The 17,192-nt window shown below is 36.1% G+C and overlaps 1 pseudogene; it reads right to left on the bottom strand.

Moving 5' to 3' along the window:
* Positions 1-2,683: 2,683 nt before the first annotated feature.
* Positions 2,684-3,405, bottom strand: LOC123781767 (small ribosomal subunit protein eS8 pseudogene; annotated as a pseudogene).
* Between the last annotated feature and the right edge of the window lie 13,787 nt (positions 3,406-17,192).

Here is a 17,192-nt window from a genome sequence, read left to right as displayed (position 1 = left end):
TCAGGACTTAGAGCAATATCAGGAATATGGTAAATAATTTAAAAAAAATCTGTTGACTAATTTAATAAGTACAAGAAAAATATCTGTCTTGTTCCCCCTTGCTAGTAAGACTGGTAACTATTCTTGCCTGTTAGGCAGGAATGATAGAATGGCAGGGTTCCCTTCTCCCACAGAGATTACTGGTGCTTTTAAAGACAGTACAGAATGTTTAGAAGTTATTGTTCTGGAATCAGATTCCCTCAGTTCAAACCTCAAGGTCACTGCTTCTTAGCTATGTAATCTTGAGTGACCTACTCAATCTCTCTTCTGTTAAAAAGTATAATAGTATCCACATCCGAGGATTATTGTAAGGATAAATGAGATAATATACATAAAGTGCTCAGTACCACACTATGGTTAATGGCTCAGTAAAAGTAAGTATGATTATTACTATTCACCACTACACACCCAGTGCCCGGTCCAGGACGGTGCACGAGCAAAGCACTCAATATATATTGGCTGAACAAATGAACAAAAAGTGAAAAACCTCTCATAGCTATTGCCTCCAAGAAAAACAAGAACCATCTTATTGGACCTTCAGTCCATGAAAGACCTTACTTGCTAATGTTCAGCTCTTAGAAGGTGCTTTTATGCATAACAAGAGTGGACAAGCCCCAGAGAACACCCAGTCTTCTGAAAAACCATCTGGCAATGTGTGTATACTTGAACAAGAGCGGCAGATCGCGTTCTCTTCCCTCACAACTTTTTAATTTTCATTTTTTCCAGTTTTGAGATATAATGGACACACTTCACTGCAGATGTTTAGGGTGTACAGCATAACGGTGTGCCTTACATACTGTGAAATGATTCCTATAATAATTTAGTTAGCATTGATCCTCTCATACAAATACAATAAGAGAAAACAAAAAAAAAAAAGGAAAAGAAATGTTTTTCCTTGTGATGAGAGCTCAGAATTGACCCTCCTTGTAACGTGCGCATCCATATGTCACCTAGCTGTTAACCGCAGTTGTCATGCTCTACCTTCCAACCCTAGCATGCACTTCTCATACAACCAGAAGTTTGCACCTTCGGACCACCTTTCTCCAACTCCTCCTCCCCTTACTCCCTGCCTTTGGCAAACACAAATCTGATCTCTTTTTCTAGGAGTTTGGTTTTTTATTTTTGTTTGCTTGTAAATAAGATCATACGATATTTGTCTTTCTCTTTCTGACCTATTTCATTTAGCATAATGCCCTAGATGTCCATCCACGTTACTGCAAATGGCAGAATTTTGTCATTTTTTATGGCTGAATTTTGTGTGTGTGTGTATATATATATATATATATTTATATTTATATTTATATTTATATTTATATTTAATATAATAAAATATAAACATACAGCTACCACAGCTTCTTTACCCATTCACCTGTCAGTGGGCACTTAGGTTGTTTCCATGTCTTGGTTATTGTAAATAATGCTGCTATAAACATGGGGGCGCATGTATCTTTTCAAGTTAGTGTTTTCATTTCCTTTGGACATATGCCCAGAAGTGGAATTACCAGATCATATGATAGTCTTATTTCTAATTTTTTGAGGATCCTCCTTTCTGTTTTTCATAGTAGCTGCACCACTTTACAATCACATCAACAGTGCAAAAGGGTTCCCTTTTCTCCACAGCCTTGCCAGCATTTATTTCTTGTCTTTGTCATAGTCACCAACCTAACAGGCATAAGGTGATATCTTGTTGCGCTTTTGATTTGTATTTCCCTAATGTCCAGTGATGTTGAGCATCTTTTTCAGTTCCTGTTAGTCTTTCTTATATCTTCTTTGGAGAAATGTCTATTCAGGTCTTTTGCCCACTTTTAAATTGAATTATTTGATTTTTTTTCTATTGAGTTGTAGGAGTTCTATATTTTAGATATTAACCCCTTATCAGATATACAGTTTGCAAATATTTTTCCCATTCCATAGATCATTTTTGAACTTTGTTGATGATTTCTTTTGTATGCAGAAGCTTTTTTAATTTGATGTAGTCCCACTTGTTTATTTTTTATTTTGCTGTTTGTGCTTTAGGTATCATTTTCCAAAAAATCATCACCAAGGCCTGTGTCAAGGAGCTTTTTTCTTGTTTTCTTCTAGGAGTTTCAGGGTTTCAGGTGTTACATTTAAGTCTTTAATCTGTGATTTTAAATATATTTCTCCATTTATATCATCTGACTTTTTAATTTTTAAATCAGGCTTCTTTCACATACACGAGGTGCACTGAAATTTCTTCCTTGAGAAAAAAGAATGACGAAGGAAACATGATAATTAATATTAGAGCAAGTGTGAATGTTACCATTGCCCTATAATTTTAAGATAATTTGAAAAAATTAATCAAAAAAGTAAGTACATGTTCATAAAAAATTTCGAACGGTATAGATGAATACAGAGTAAGTATATTCCTCCATTGTTGAATGTCAGTCCCATCTCCAGAAGCAAACATTGTTAACAATCTCTTGTGTTTGTTTCCAGAAATTATCTATGCATGAATAAGCCTAGGTTTGCTTACTTTGTTACCAAAAAATGAACTCCAATATGCACAGTTTTGCCACATGCACTCCCCGACCCCCCCTTTTTTTTAACAATAAACACCTTTATTACATGAGCCTATATGCACAAAGTTTTGCCACATGCACTCCCCGACCCCCCCCTTTTTTTTTTAACAATAAACACCTTTATTACATGAGCCTATATGCACACTGTTTTGCCACATGCACTCCCCGACCCCACCCCCTTTTTTTTTAACAATAAACACCTTTATGACATGAGCGGAGACGGAAGGGAAGAGGATTTGTTTGCCATTCCGGGCTTTGACTTCCCCCAGCGAGAACTCCAGTGCCTTGCCCTCTAGCATATGGCCATCTGTCCTGCACGCTGGCCTGGTCTTCTTGCGATGCACGCAAGAAGCTTACCCGGCTGGAACTTCTCCTCCAGAAGATGCTGATTTGGGCATTCTTTGACCTTCCATCATATTTCTTCTTCATTTCTTCAATCATTTTCTGTTTAAAATCTCTTCCTCCTCAGGAGTCAGGTTGGCCTCCTTGCGGCCCAGGGACTCTTCCATGGTTGGGGTGGTGTGCTGTCAAGGAGCATGATACAGTTCTTCGCAGGGATTTGGAGAGGCAGTCCGTGGATGGATGCATTGTAGACAAGATCAGTGACCCTGCTTTGCACATACAACGCCTGGAGCCCCAGAAGAAGTTCCCCACATCCCACCTTCAGGCGCAGTCATTCTTGTTGCCTCCCCAGACTCAGACTGTGTTGGGGGGCAGGGCCCAATCTGAGCACAGCAGGGCATCCCCACCCAAACTTCTGCTTCTGATGGTAGGACTTTCTTTGGCCCCCAGTCTTGCTGTGCCAGCTGTCCCAGGAGATGCCCATCACTCACATGGAAAGACAGCTACCACATGGAGTTGGCTTGAGATTAACAATCTTTTGTTGTTTTCCCTCAACAATGTCTTTCCTATGCCTTTTATTGCCTGCCTGATATTGCATTGCATCAATATACTGTTCTTTATTTTTGGTGGTATTTTTTATCTAGTTTTATTGAGATAGAATTCACATACCACCATATAAGTCATCCATTTAAAGTACAAAATTCAATGTTTTTTTGTATGTTTGTAAGTATATTTAGTATGTTTACAGAATGAATCCATCATCACAATTTTAGAACATTTTTCTTGCCCCCACAAGAAACCTTATACCCCCTAGCGATCATCTCTCGGTTCCTCTGCTCTTCCTCAGCTCCTGACAATCACTAATCTACTTTCTGTCTCTATAGACTTGCCTGGATGTTGCATATAAATGGAATAATACAATATGTGACCTTTCATTTAGCTTTCTGTTTTCAAGGTTCATCCACATTGTAGCATGTATCAAACATTCTGCTAGTTATTAATCAGGCTCTTCTTTTTAAGATTTTATTTATTTTATTTTAGAGAGAGAAAGAGAGAGAGAGTGAGCAGGGGAAGGGCAGAGGGAGAGAGAGAGAGAATCTCAAGCTGACTCCATGCTGACATGGACCTGACACAGGGCTCGATCTCACGACCCTGAGGTCGTGACCTAAGCTGGAACCAAGAGTCGGCTGCTTAACCTACTGTGCCACCCAGGCATCCCTCAATCAGGCTCTTATTGGTAGATATTAAATTGCTTCTCTTTATATAGCATTGTAATTAAAATCTTGGTACACTTATCTTTATAAATTTATGGAAATATTTCTGAAGGATAAATTTGTAGAAGGTAAGTCTCTGAGTCAAATAATATATACCTTTAATTTTGAGTGATTTTTCTAAACTATTCTCTAAAAAGCTGGTCATTTTATGTAATTTTTAAATGTACATCACACTATCTTCATTTGCATTTTAAAATCAGGAATGAAAATAATCTTTTCATGTGTTTGCTGGATGTTAGTATTTCTTTCTTTCTTTCTTTCTTTCTTTCTTTCTTTCTTTCTTTCTTTCTTTTTTTTTTTATGAATAGCTACAGAGGCATTTTGCCCATATACGATTATTAATTTTTTTTCAGTTCTGTGTGAAAGCAAGAAAAATTAGCTTTTGTTTGCCATATGTGTTGCAAATATCTTTTCCCATTTTTTCATTTTTCTTTGACTTCGTTTATGGTAATTCTTCCAATACAAAAGTTTAAAATTTGTAAAATAGTCAATGTATCATCCATCTTTTCCTTCTCTGGTTATTTCATGATACACAGAGATGACTTCCATGCTCATAAAAAATTTCCTATGCTTTCTTTTGGTGATTTCTGAATTTCATTTATATCTTGGATCCACCTGAAATTTATTTTGGGACAGGAATGGGGTAAGTAACAAACTATCTTTTTAAACTTTAAATTGATAGAAATTGTTTCCTCCTTCATTGAGTTTCCCCACTTATCTGAAATGCTATCATCGTCATCTACTAAATCTCTACATGAATCTAGATCTGTCTTATTTCTTGAAGCTAATCCACGATTCTCCATATCTTTACCAATTTCATATCCTTTAGTTTATGATAAAGTTTAATATCTGATAAAACTGGTTCTAGCTCACTACTATTTTTCTTTCTAGGATGTTTCTAATTATTCTCAACTGATTATTTATCAGCAAAAAAAATTTTTTAAAACTTTGTCCATTTACTCCAAATTATACCTACTGGCATCTTAATTACATATAATAATAAGGAAAGTGGGCTTCCTCACAACATTGATTCTTTTTATCCCAGAGTAAAGTATAATTCTCTACTCTTTCAAGTCTTTATGTCCATCAGCAGAGTCCTACATATTAACTGTTAAACTTATTTTTAGCTATTTTGTCTTTTTTCTTATTACTATATTAACTTCGAACCATTTACCTTGCCAAATTCCCTTTCTGTTTGCAAAAGCTTTTCAGTGGATTTTCTGGAAGCTTTCCAGTTATTAATTAGGTCATTCATTAATTTATTCAATAAATAGTTACCAAGCACTAATACGTGCCAAGCATTAATCTAAATACTAGGCAAAAAGCAGTGATCAAAACAGACAAATTTCTTACTCTTCTGGAACTTATATTCTAGTAAGAAGAACAGGATAATAATTAAATATATAATATATTAGGTGATTATAAATACTAAAGAAAAAAATAAATTAGGTAAGAGAATAGAGAATTATAGGGGTAGAAAGCAGTTACTATTTGAGTCTGGGCAGTCAGTAAACTCTGGCCTGAATGAAGAAGAAAGGAGCGAGTTATTTCAACACCTGGAGTGAGGTCAGAAAAGGGTACAGCAAGTGGAAAGAACCTGAGTGAGAAATATGCTCAAAAGACCAGTTGGCTAAAGGTCGTGAGTAGATAGCTATAGCCAGAAGGACCATGTAGCATCTTACGGGTTTTGCATTTTCTTCTGGGAGACATGAGAAGCCAAGGGTGAGATTTGTGAGGGAAAATGGCATGATTAACCATTATTTTAAAAAGATCCCTCTGGCTTTGGATAAAGGTTTAAGAAGCAGGGCATTCAAGGGGGGCTGCATTGGGAAAAGGTAGTGGTGAAATGGTGGACGCTGAAAAGAGGCACCAAGAAAATGGGGAGAAGTGATAAATCTGAGTTGTGTTTACAAGGTTGAACAGGTAGATTGACTGACCCATTGAAAATAGTAAGAGAAATAGAGAAGTACGAGAATATGGTATTTTCAGCCAAGTACCATTCTTGTAATTTATGTCCATTTCATTTCTAATTTTGTGTTTTTGTCCTTTCTCCAGTTTTGTTTATTTGAAAGTTAGGCTAATAGGTTTTTATTTTATTGTTATAGTTTCTCAAAGAATCAGTTATCAAATGTATTTATTCTTTCTTATGTTTCTCTCTTTTATTTCATTAACTTATGTGACCTTTCTTGTTTCTTCCTTCTTTTAAATTAAATTTTGTTTTTAAAAGATTAATCTGAATAGCTAATAATTTTAATTTAATTTCTTCTTTCAGAGCAAATTAAAGATATATGGCTATCATATTTTTTTTTCTAGCCACAGCTTTTCAGATGCCATAGGTTTTTGGATTTTAAGTCTTATTTTCATTTTCCAGCTATGAAATTTTGGCCTAAATTTCCTCTTAGAGTTAAAAAAGAATTTAGAACTTCAGACTGTAATTTTATTTCCATTTTTGTTATAAATTTCTACTTTTATTGCAATACAGTCTGAGAATATTGCCTATAATGTTATGACTTAAGATTTATTGAGATTCTCCTTGCACTCATCTAGATAATTTTGGGAAACAACCAATGGAGACTTGGAGAGAATCATTTTCTGTAATTATTAAATAGAATTAAATGTACAGAGATGCCTGGGTGGCTCAGTTTATTAAGCATCTGCCTTTGGCTCAGGTCATGATCCCAGGGTCCTGGGATTGAGTCCAGCAATGGGCTCCTTGCTCAGCAGAGAGGCTGTTTCTCCCTCTGCCTGCCACTATCCCTACTTGTGCTCTCTTTCTCTTGCTCTCTAACAAATAAATATATAAAATCTAAAAAAACAAAAAAAACAAACTTTAAGAAACCACAGAATTTTTAAAAAAGAATTAAATGTACATCTATTAGTTCTATTTAGTTAATTCTGTTAGATTCACTATATCCCCACTTATTTATTTTTTCCATTTTGCCTCTCATGTGAAGTGAGTTATGAATCTCCTACTATTTTTGTTCCCATATATTGCTTCTTGAAAGTGCTGAATTGTTGTTTGTGGTTTTGATGTTGTTTTACCTAGGATATGAAGATTCATAATGGGGCATAATGGAGCATCTTGAAAGAGATAAGACCTCTGTCAAAGACATACAGAAAAGCTGAACAAAAGAATAAGTCTGGCAACCAGGGGATGAAAGTACAAGGTGCTAAGAGGAGGGAAATAGCTCCAGAGGCAAGTAGATATGTTGCAGTGTTCTGTTCTGTTCTGTTCTGTTCTGTTTTGTTTCCCTGGTGCATTTGCCAGTTCTGAGCATGGAGCAAGAGGCTGGGGGTCCAGGAAAAAGGCCAAGCAGATGGCCTTGCTAAGAGATAGAAACCCAGCAGAACTTCTGACCATCCCATGAGGCTGGAAAGGCATAAATTAGAGACTTGAGGATCTAGGATTCTAGCCAGAAAGAAGGGACAGAAAACAACATCCATACTCTGCTGGCTTCCCCCTCATGACATTGATTTCTGCAGCTCTGTGGGAAAAAGAATCTAGGAAGCCAAGCAGAATGTCTCTGAAAAGCAGAGAGAGGATTTGGCTGTCTAACAGTTGTACTAGAAAACAGGCATTCAAGTATTGGACATACCAGAAGACAGGGGCGTAGGTGAGCATCCTGGGTTCTCAATAGGAATTCCTTGGGAACTATATCTTGGGAACAGGAATGAGAGAAATCTAGAAGGAAGCCTTAGAAAAGTACAGTCCAGCCTGGAATTTAATTTCTGATATGATTAAAGGGATACGCCCCTACTCTTTCTGGTCTTTGAGGAAGATGATATAAAGAAGCCTCTACAGTTTTTCATACATAATGTCAGATATTAAATAAAAAAATACCAGGCATACCAAAAAATAGGACTACATAACCGAACACCAAGAGAAAAAATAGTCAATAAAAAGAGATCCACAGGTTATCCAGATAGTGAAATTATCAAATAAAGACATTAAAATATCATGACTAATATGTTCAAGAAAATAGAAAGATGAAGAGATGAAAATATGAAAAATTTTACCAGAGTTTAAATCTTGAAAAGGAAGTCAAACAAAATTTCTAGAAATGCAAAATACAACAATTAATTTTATAAAGTTGATAAAGGGACATATGACAGATTAGACAGAGAAGAATAGCGGCTTGGTGAACTGAAATACAGAACAACAAAAATTTTCATACTGAAGCACAGAAGGGTAAAGATTAAAAATCCAGAAATGTATATAAGAAAAATAGTTTACATGTCAGACATGCTATTTGAGTTCCGGATGAGAAGAGAAAGAGAATCAAGAAAAAGCAGGATTTGCAGAGAGAATACTTGATGAAAATCATCAAGCCACAGGTTCATGAAGCCCTCTGCACACTCCAGGGATGAATACAAGGAATGTGAAACCTATACCCATCACAGTCAAACTGCTGAAAGCCAAAAACAAGGGAACTTTTGAAAGTACCCAAAGATTAGGGGATTGGGGAGCATGGGGGGGAGATGCATTATTAAAAAGAGAAATAATAAGATCAACAAGTGAATTTTTAACAGACATGAGGAAAGCGAGAAGGCAACAATATGACACCTTTAAAGTATCCAGAGTAAATATCTGCCTACCTAGGACGTTACAAATAGTAGGGGGAAATATCAACCCAAAATGAAGGCAAAATGAAGACTTTCAGAAAAATGAAACTCTAGGAAACACACTGCCAGAGACCTGTACTAAAAGAAAATACTAAAGGGATTTCTTTGGCAAAAGAAAAATGACCCCAGAAAAATGAAGTCAAAATGAACTCAGAGTGAGGAATAAAGAACAATGGAAAGAATAAGTATATAGTAAACATAAATCAATACTGACTGAGCAAAATAATTATTCCTTTAGGTTTAAATATGTATGTAGAACTGAAATTACAGCAATAATATATAAAAAATAGAAAAGGTAAAATGGAATTTAAATGGTTTAAATTCCTAGCATGACTGGGGGATGGCAAAAGTTGTACTTTGTAACTAGACTGTATTAAGGTATGCATATTGTAATCTCAAAGTAAACAGCAAAACGATAGTAACGCAATGTAAAACTAATAAGAGGTAGAGAAGGAATAATAAAAAAACTAATCAAAAAGAAGAAAAGAAAAGAAAAAAGGACTTAGATGGAACTAAAAAAAAAACAATAGAAAGTTGACAAATGTAAACTCAAATATATCAGTGATTGAATAAAAATTAATGAAATATTGCCAGAATATGAAAAACAAAACAGAAGCAAAACCAATTAAATGCATGCCCTTATAAAATACAGGACACTAAAAGGCTGAAGCAAAAGGCCAGAAAAAGATATGTCATGCAAATATCAACTTAGAAGACATGATGTGGTCATGTTAATATAAATTTGAAGACAAAAAGCATGACTAGAAATCATGAGGGAGTATTCTTAATGATAAAGAGATCACTCTAGTGGCAAACAATGCTAAAAAATCTGTATGCATCTAGTAAGAAAGGGTGAAAATATATGGACAAAAGAGAATACAAAGGAGAAACAAAATCACGATCTGTTTGGTATAGCTCCCTTTGCTGTGATAGAACAAGCAAAGAAAAGCAGTACGGAATATAGACCTGAAGCCAATCTTTAGTCACAGACCCACTTTATGACCCACCACATGGCGGACTGTGCTAACTATGCCATTGCATTTCAAAGTGATGTGTATTTGATAACTATTAAGGGTAGCATTTTTTTAGAGAGGGAGAAGACTGAGATAGAGGGAGAGAGAAAATCTTAAGCAGGCTCCACACCCAAGGTGAGCCCCAGGGTGGGAGGGGGCTCAATCTCATGACCTTGAGATCATGCACGACCTGAGCCAAAATCAAGAGTCGGACTAAGCTTAACCGACTGAGCCACCGAGGCACCCCAAAGGGCAGTATTTTTATATATCAACTAGCTCATGCAGAAAACACTGCATTCAAAAATTGACAAAATTGAGGGGGCGCCTCGGTGGCTCAGTCAGTTAAGTGTCTGCCTTCAGCTCAGGCCATAATCCTGGAGTCCCGGGATCGAGCCAGGGCATCAGGCTCCCTGCTCAGCAGGGAGTCTGCTTCTCCCTCTGTCCATCACCCCACTCTCTCTCGCCCTCTCTCTCTCCCAAATAAATAAAATCTTTAAAAAAAAAAGTTGCCAAAATTTACTATACCGTGAGTCTTGACAGTTTTTTACAAATTAATTTTATTGAGGTATAATTTACATATAGTAAAATGTATCCATTTTACATGTACGGGTTTGATGAGTTTTGACATATACACTCATGTTGCTTGCTATCGCACAACTAAGGTACAGGATATTTCCACTATCCCAAACAACTGACTCCATTCCACCTTGCAGTCAATCCTCTTCCCAATGCCAGGCAACCACTAACGGACTTTCTGTTTGTTATGTTGTATGGTATCCTACATAAAAGTAACTCTGGAGCCAGACTGCCTTGGTGCAATAGTTCTGTGACTGCCTATAAGTCACTAAAACTTTCTATCCCTCAGTTTTCTCATCTATAAAATGGAGATTTTATAGTAACTTCCAGTTAGGGTTGTTAAAAGAATTAGCTTAATGCATAAAAGGTGTTTATAAATATGCCTAGAACATATCATGTGCCTAATAAGTATTAGCTGAGTTCCTAGAGTAAAGACTGACCACTGCCCACAGGAACTTTGCTTAAAGACCTGCTGTTATATGAAGAAGGCATAATGATCACATGAACCACTATTTTCTCCGTACATTATTTGCTATTCAGAATTTTAACAGAAAATATATTTATGAAAGCAAATTTAATTCCTAAGCATATTAGAAAATTCAGCTGAAATATAATGTTGTAATTAATTTCCTTTACAAAGGCAAATATATATATATTTTTTTGAGAATCGGGATAATTTAAAAGAACATGCTTATTCAGAAAAGAGAAAAGTAGTTTGCATTATTTAACACGTTCTGTAACAAAATCTCTATTGGTCTAAGTAAATTAGGTGCCCATTAAGCAATAATAAGAGTAATATTATCTACTTCCAATTCTCACTCTTTATGCTCATTAGCAAATAAGAAGGCATCATTAATAGAGGGTACTCTTAAATCCCATCTTCAACACTCTAGTTTCCCTTGAGATCATATAAATCTTTCACCTTTTAAATCCCATCTTCATAATTCATGCCCTAGATAAGTGAATTAAGTAATTCAAGGAGAAAAAAAAAAGATTCCGACTCATTCCTTGTGCATAGAAACTATACAATCAAAAGGCAGTTTAAAATCAAATGCATATCTAGAATAGAACCAAGTATAAATGATGATTTTTTTATAAAAGTAAACAATTAGTGGGTTATTTTGTTTTAACCGATTTCTAACAACTGCAGTCAGTCCCTGTTACAATTAATAATATAAATTATGTCTAACTGATGTACATAAATATCTTCTGACAGCTTTATTTTCAATCTCCATGGTTCAGAGAAAGAATTTTAATTCATAATCAAGATAAAACATGAACCAAAATAAAGATCTTGATGAAAGTAGGAGAAAATGTGGAATTAGCATGGCATATAAAGTATCAACAGCAACAGATTATGGTTTTAATTGAGTATTTTAACCTGAGGTTATTTTTTAAAGGTATCTATCAACATCAAAACGTTAACTATGTCAACATGTAAATTTGTATTTACCATTTATTCCTACATTTAACACCATAAGAAAATATTTGAACAAAGGGGAAATAATAAACCAGAATTTTTTTTAAGCAAATGATCCTTAGACTCAGATATCATAAAACTGTTCTACTTATTGTTTTACTTGTTATTACAGAGATAAAATATCAATTAAAAATTGTATTTCACTTTAACTACCTTAAGAGTAACACAAAGGTAACTATGTAAAAAAATATATCTATGACCATCTTTATGCCAGAAATTACACTAGGGAAACTGAAAAGACACACTAACACACCACAGCATATGGGCTTTATTTGGTCCTATTTCAAATAAACAAACTGGAAAAACAAAAAAAGGAAATGTGAATTAGACGTTGGACAATCCTAGCAAATTATACTATTTTTATAGTGTGGTAATAGACTTATTAAAGAAATGAAATATTTACAGAAGAAACAATGTAATATTAGGGATCCAGCATAATGGAGGTGGAGAGAAGATGAGTAGTTGACAGAAGAAATGATCAGTAACATACTGACAAGGGGTCAAGCTGACCAAAGAGGATATTGGGTTCATTATACAATTCCCTCCTTTTGTATATGCTTGAAATTTTCCATAATAAGAGATTTTTTAAAAATATTTTCTAATGGGTGTCTTAGAGGAAATTTGCTCTAACTGCATGAAAACAGAAAGACGATAAAAATATTTAGGATTAAAGATGTATAGGTATTTACCCTCTTCATGTACAGTTCTTGGGTGTTAATTCCAGTGTGAAATACAATACGCTCTGTGGGTTCATGTCTCTTCATTAAAAAATATCGCACTCCCTGAATCTAATGTTACACTGTATGTTAACTAAGTGGAATTTAAATAAAAACTTGAAAAAAAAATAATGCACTGAAGAAAAAATAAGCTCATGGCAGGCGATACATTCCCTCAATTTGCAATTTTATAATATTGTTTAAAACAGAAGGCAGGGGAGTTAGAAAAAGACAGTAAGCTCCCAGAACACACTAATACTAACTTGGACTCTATCACGGACTTTTTAACTAGTGTTCCTTTTTGTTATCCTCAGTTTTCTGATGGTGTCACCCGTTGGTAGATTTTTTTCTTTAGACTCTTTAAACACTGATCATGAAAAAGTGTTGCTTTGTAGTGGATTGTGTCAAGTTAACGTGATGAAACTTCATGTCACGTGCTTCAAGCACAAACACCATTGTCTCGCGAGTTTAAAAACACACCTTAACAAGAACACAGGTGATGACCTCTGAAAAGTTTGTAAACTGCTCTATGCTGTTTGAGGCGATCCTAAGAGATTTACGTGTATCCCTGACCTCCTGATAAGCATGCCTATCGGTTTCAAGATGCTTTTGTTTACTTGGTAACTGAAGAATTTGAGAAATTATTTTTCTTTTATCATGAACTCCCAGATTCTATACTTTGATGGCTCATTTTGAAGATTTCACAATTGCTGTTTCAGATCCAGTCCGAGTTTTGCTTCAAAGGAACCAGGACATCATTTCCCTTCAAACACTTTGATATCACATGAGAGGGAGTTGCATCTTGCCCAAGTTGATCACAGTAAATGCATAAAACCCAAACAGTCAGAGAAAAAGTGAAAAACCCAATGAATCACTTGACTGTTTCTATACAAGACTTACTTAGTTGAAAATAATATGTTTCGGTTGCATATATTTTTAAATACAAAACTAGAGCTCAAAAAAGAAAATCCTGATTTTTCTCTTGTGGTCTATTTAAAGATAGGCAAATAGCAATAAAATGATAACTGGAATACCGATTGACTTCAGTATGGATGGACCTGAATACTCATTCATACTCCTAATATATACTCATAAATATATCATGCAGACAAAAAGCACGGGCCTTTTTTTAGTAAAGTCAGTTTTTCCACTGCTTTTGTTTGTTAGAGGAATTAGCCAACACCACTTTTTAAAAAGTATTTCAAAACAATGTTTCCCTGTGGCATCTCCTGGGATAACGATTTCTCATTTAATGATAATGAGGCCCTGAATGCCATAAATCCTTAATGTTAAATGCAACAAACAATATATTAGCTGGACATTATTTGAAAGCCGTTATAATTGCTTGAGTCATGTTAATAGTAAATGCCTCCAGACTGTTTTGCCAATAGAAGTCAATAACAACAGAAGAACGGACAGGGAGATGTAAATTACAGTTTTTAATTCCGGTCCTTGATAATACACGCTCCAAAAATCAATGAAGATTGTGGCAGTTCGGTTTCCAGTGATTAAGTAACTATTTAAATAAGGTTACTTGTGGTAAATAGGCAAAAATCCCCAAACCCCAAAACATAGGGAAGTCTGGGGCACCAACATAGCTTCAGACATCCATCACTGGGTATAACATGACATCCATTTTCTTAAGTGGTTTTATTAGCTTCACCTACTTGTAATACTTAATATCTAATGGAAAAGGAGAATTGCCAACAATTAGCCCCTGGAAAGTGGCCAATCTACCCACATTAAATTTATATTTGCCCAGCAGAGTTTCCAAGGCCAGGGAAGTCACAAAAATGAATAAGAAAGTGAAATTGCTGGTACAAGGTATTGCAGGCCCGTCAGCACAGAGGGGTCAAAAGACGTCGTCTGAGTCACCTGCACACAGTCTCCAACTGCACAGGAAAACTAGCACCTGCTGAGAAAGCCCAGTAATACACCTGTCTGAACTTGAACAGTCAGAAATGAGTTCTCCCTTTTGATCAGAGAAAACATAGACACGAAATGGCTACATTTTATGACTATATCACAGGGCTAACTAATAATGATTGTAGCCAGCATCCAAATATCAAAATATCACATATATTTGCCTTGTCAGCCACAGACTCTGATTATGTGTGTGGATTTAAATTAATAAAAAGGTATGTGTGTTAATTAAGGCTCTGAAGTCAGACAGATACAAGTTTGAATTCTAGCTCTGCCATTTGCAGATGATTAGAAATTAATCTTTCAAGCCTTAGTTTCAAGACTGGTAATATGAGAATAGCTTTTTGGGTTTTTTTTTAAGTTTCTATTTCAACTCCAGTTGGTTAACATGCGGCGTTATATTAGTTTCAGGTGTACAATATGGGGATTCAACACTTCCATACATCACCCCGTGCTTATCACAGCAAGTGCACCCCTAATCCCCATCACCTATTTCACCCATCCCCCCATCTCTCTCCCCTCTGGTGACCACCAGTTAGAAGAACAATAGTTGTATCTAATTTATCCATTGTTGTAAGGGGTAAAATAGAGTACATTAAAATATATCACTATTTCTGGAAGTTCTCCTTAATTATTAACTACCATTCATGGTACTGTAGTCAGTTGTGTACATGGTTTTCAGATTGAGCAAAAACAAAAATATCCAATTAAATTTAAATTGTACATAAATAATGAATAATTTCTTAGCATAGGTATGTCCCATGCAATATTTGGAACATATTTATTCTAAAAAATTATTCATTGTTTATCTGAACTTAAAATTTATCTGGGCATTCTATACTTTACTTGGCAACCCTATACATACATCAATGCGGTCAAGAAAATTCATCGATCTATTACTTAGTCAAAAACCTACTGGTAAATAAGAGATCTAAGTCAGTCAAACAAAATGTGCACATTGAAATTCCTGTCCATTATTTAAAGAAATATTCCCTAAACCTTTTTTCAGTGTCTACGCACCTTAACTTCGAAACTAAAAAGTTTATGCTCTGATTAAGAGAGGTTGCTCTTGGAGAGTTGCACCTATAAAAAAGATCCAAGTGTCCTTGTGGAAAAGCTCCAGGCCGTTGAAAGGAGCATTAGCACAAACAACGGCTGGCTACAAGTACTCCAAGTCAAGCCTGTCTTCCCCGAGCCCCTGTGCTTTATCTTCTGCTTGGCTCCTGTCAGCCTGTGACCCCGGACTGAGCCGCGGACTTTGGCTCTCCCATTGGTATCTCTTGTGCTACCCCAATATCTGGCCCCAGTCACGTCTCTGATTCTGTTTCAAATACATGGACTGTGCTTTGGAATGTTGTCCATGTTTTCTCAGCATTTCCACCCCTGTTTTGTTCCTGGCTTGACTTTGCACCCTCCTCTCAGTGCCAATATCTTGCACAAGTCCATTTTGCTATGTTACCAATACAGGAACTGTTTTCAAAGCCCAAGCAGATTAGACTCTACAAATTAGTGCAAGAGCCAGATATAACAGGAACACTGATAGCAGCAAGAAATTATGGTTAGCCACCTGACAGCAGTGATATGCTATAATAATAGTGTGCCATTGGTTGAGAACTGAGTGCAGCCAGTCACTGCATTAGACACTAAGCCATTTGTCTCCTTTCATCCTCTTCAGAGCAGGCAATACGACACCCATTTTACAGCTGAAGAAAAGGAGATCATACTGCTCGTGTGTGTCAGAGCTGGAACTGAATACATCTCACTCTGTAAACCACATGCTTTTGACCACGAAAGGCTACCTACTCAGTGAAAGAGGACATAAAAAAGAAAAAAATTAAGTGTCATGAAACTCAAAAGGGTTGTAGTCTTGGACCACTGAATATAAATACAAATGGTGACCCTTTGTGGGGTTTTTTGTTGTTGTTGGTTTTGCTTTTTTAAAGATTTATTTATTTTATTTTGGGGCGGCTAGCGTGGGGGGGGGGCAACTGTGAGGGCAGAGGAGAAGAGAGAGTCTGAAGCAGACTCCACGCCGATTGCAGAGCCCGATGTGAGGCTCGACTGGGGACTCGATGTGGAGCTCAATCTCATGACCCTGAGATCACAACCTGAGCCACAACCGAAAGTCGGTCACTTAACCAACTGTACCACCCAGGCACCCATTTGTAACTTTATTCAGTGGCTCGAGAGTATAATACTACAGTGCAGATGTTAAATATATTATGTTATTGTGGCACTGGATTCTTGGGCCTAGATGGTCCCAGTCAATCAGGATGTAGGTCAAGTCAGTATTTAATTTTGAAGGCAGAATCATCACACACACACACACACACACACACACACAAATTATTCAAAGAGACAGTTCAGTGAGGTGACTAAGCAAGTTTGGGTACAGTGGTCAGAGGACCTGGGTTTCAAATCTGACTTCACTGCTCCCTACTACTTATGAGAACTTGACCAAGTTTCTTGACTTCTTTAGGCCTTGGGTTCTTTTGTAAAATGATGGTGATGGTATCTACCTCATGGGTTGGGAGTGAGGATTAAATGAGAGAGCAGGTGTGTCTAGCTCAGTGACAGACATACCACAATCTCTTAAAAAAACACAAGGAATATGCAGCATATTGTCCAAAACAGTGAAAAGGGAAGGGAAGGGAAGGGAAGGGAAG

This window comes from Ursus americanus, chromosome 25 (genome assembly GCF_024610735.1).
Source record: "Ursus americanus isolate L20-20 chromosome 25, mUrsAme1.1.p, whole genome shotgun sequence".
Lineage (NCBI taxonomy): Eukaryota > Metazoa > Chordata > Mammalia > Carnivora > Ursidae > Ursus > Ursus americanus.
The sequence above is the reverse complement of the archived record's forward strand: the minus strand, read 5'-3'. Positions and strand labels throughout refer to the sequence as shown.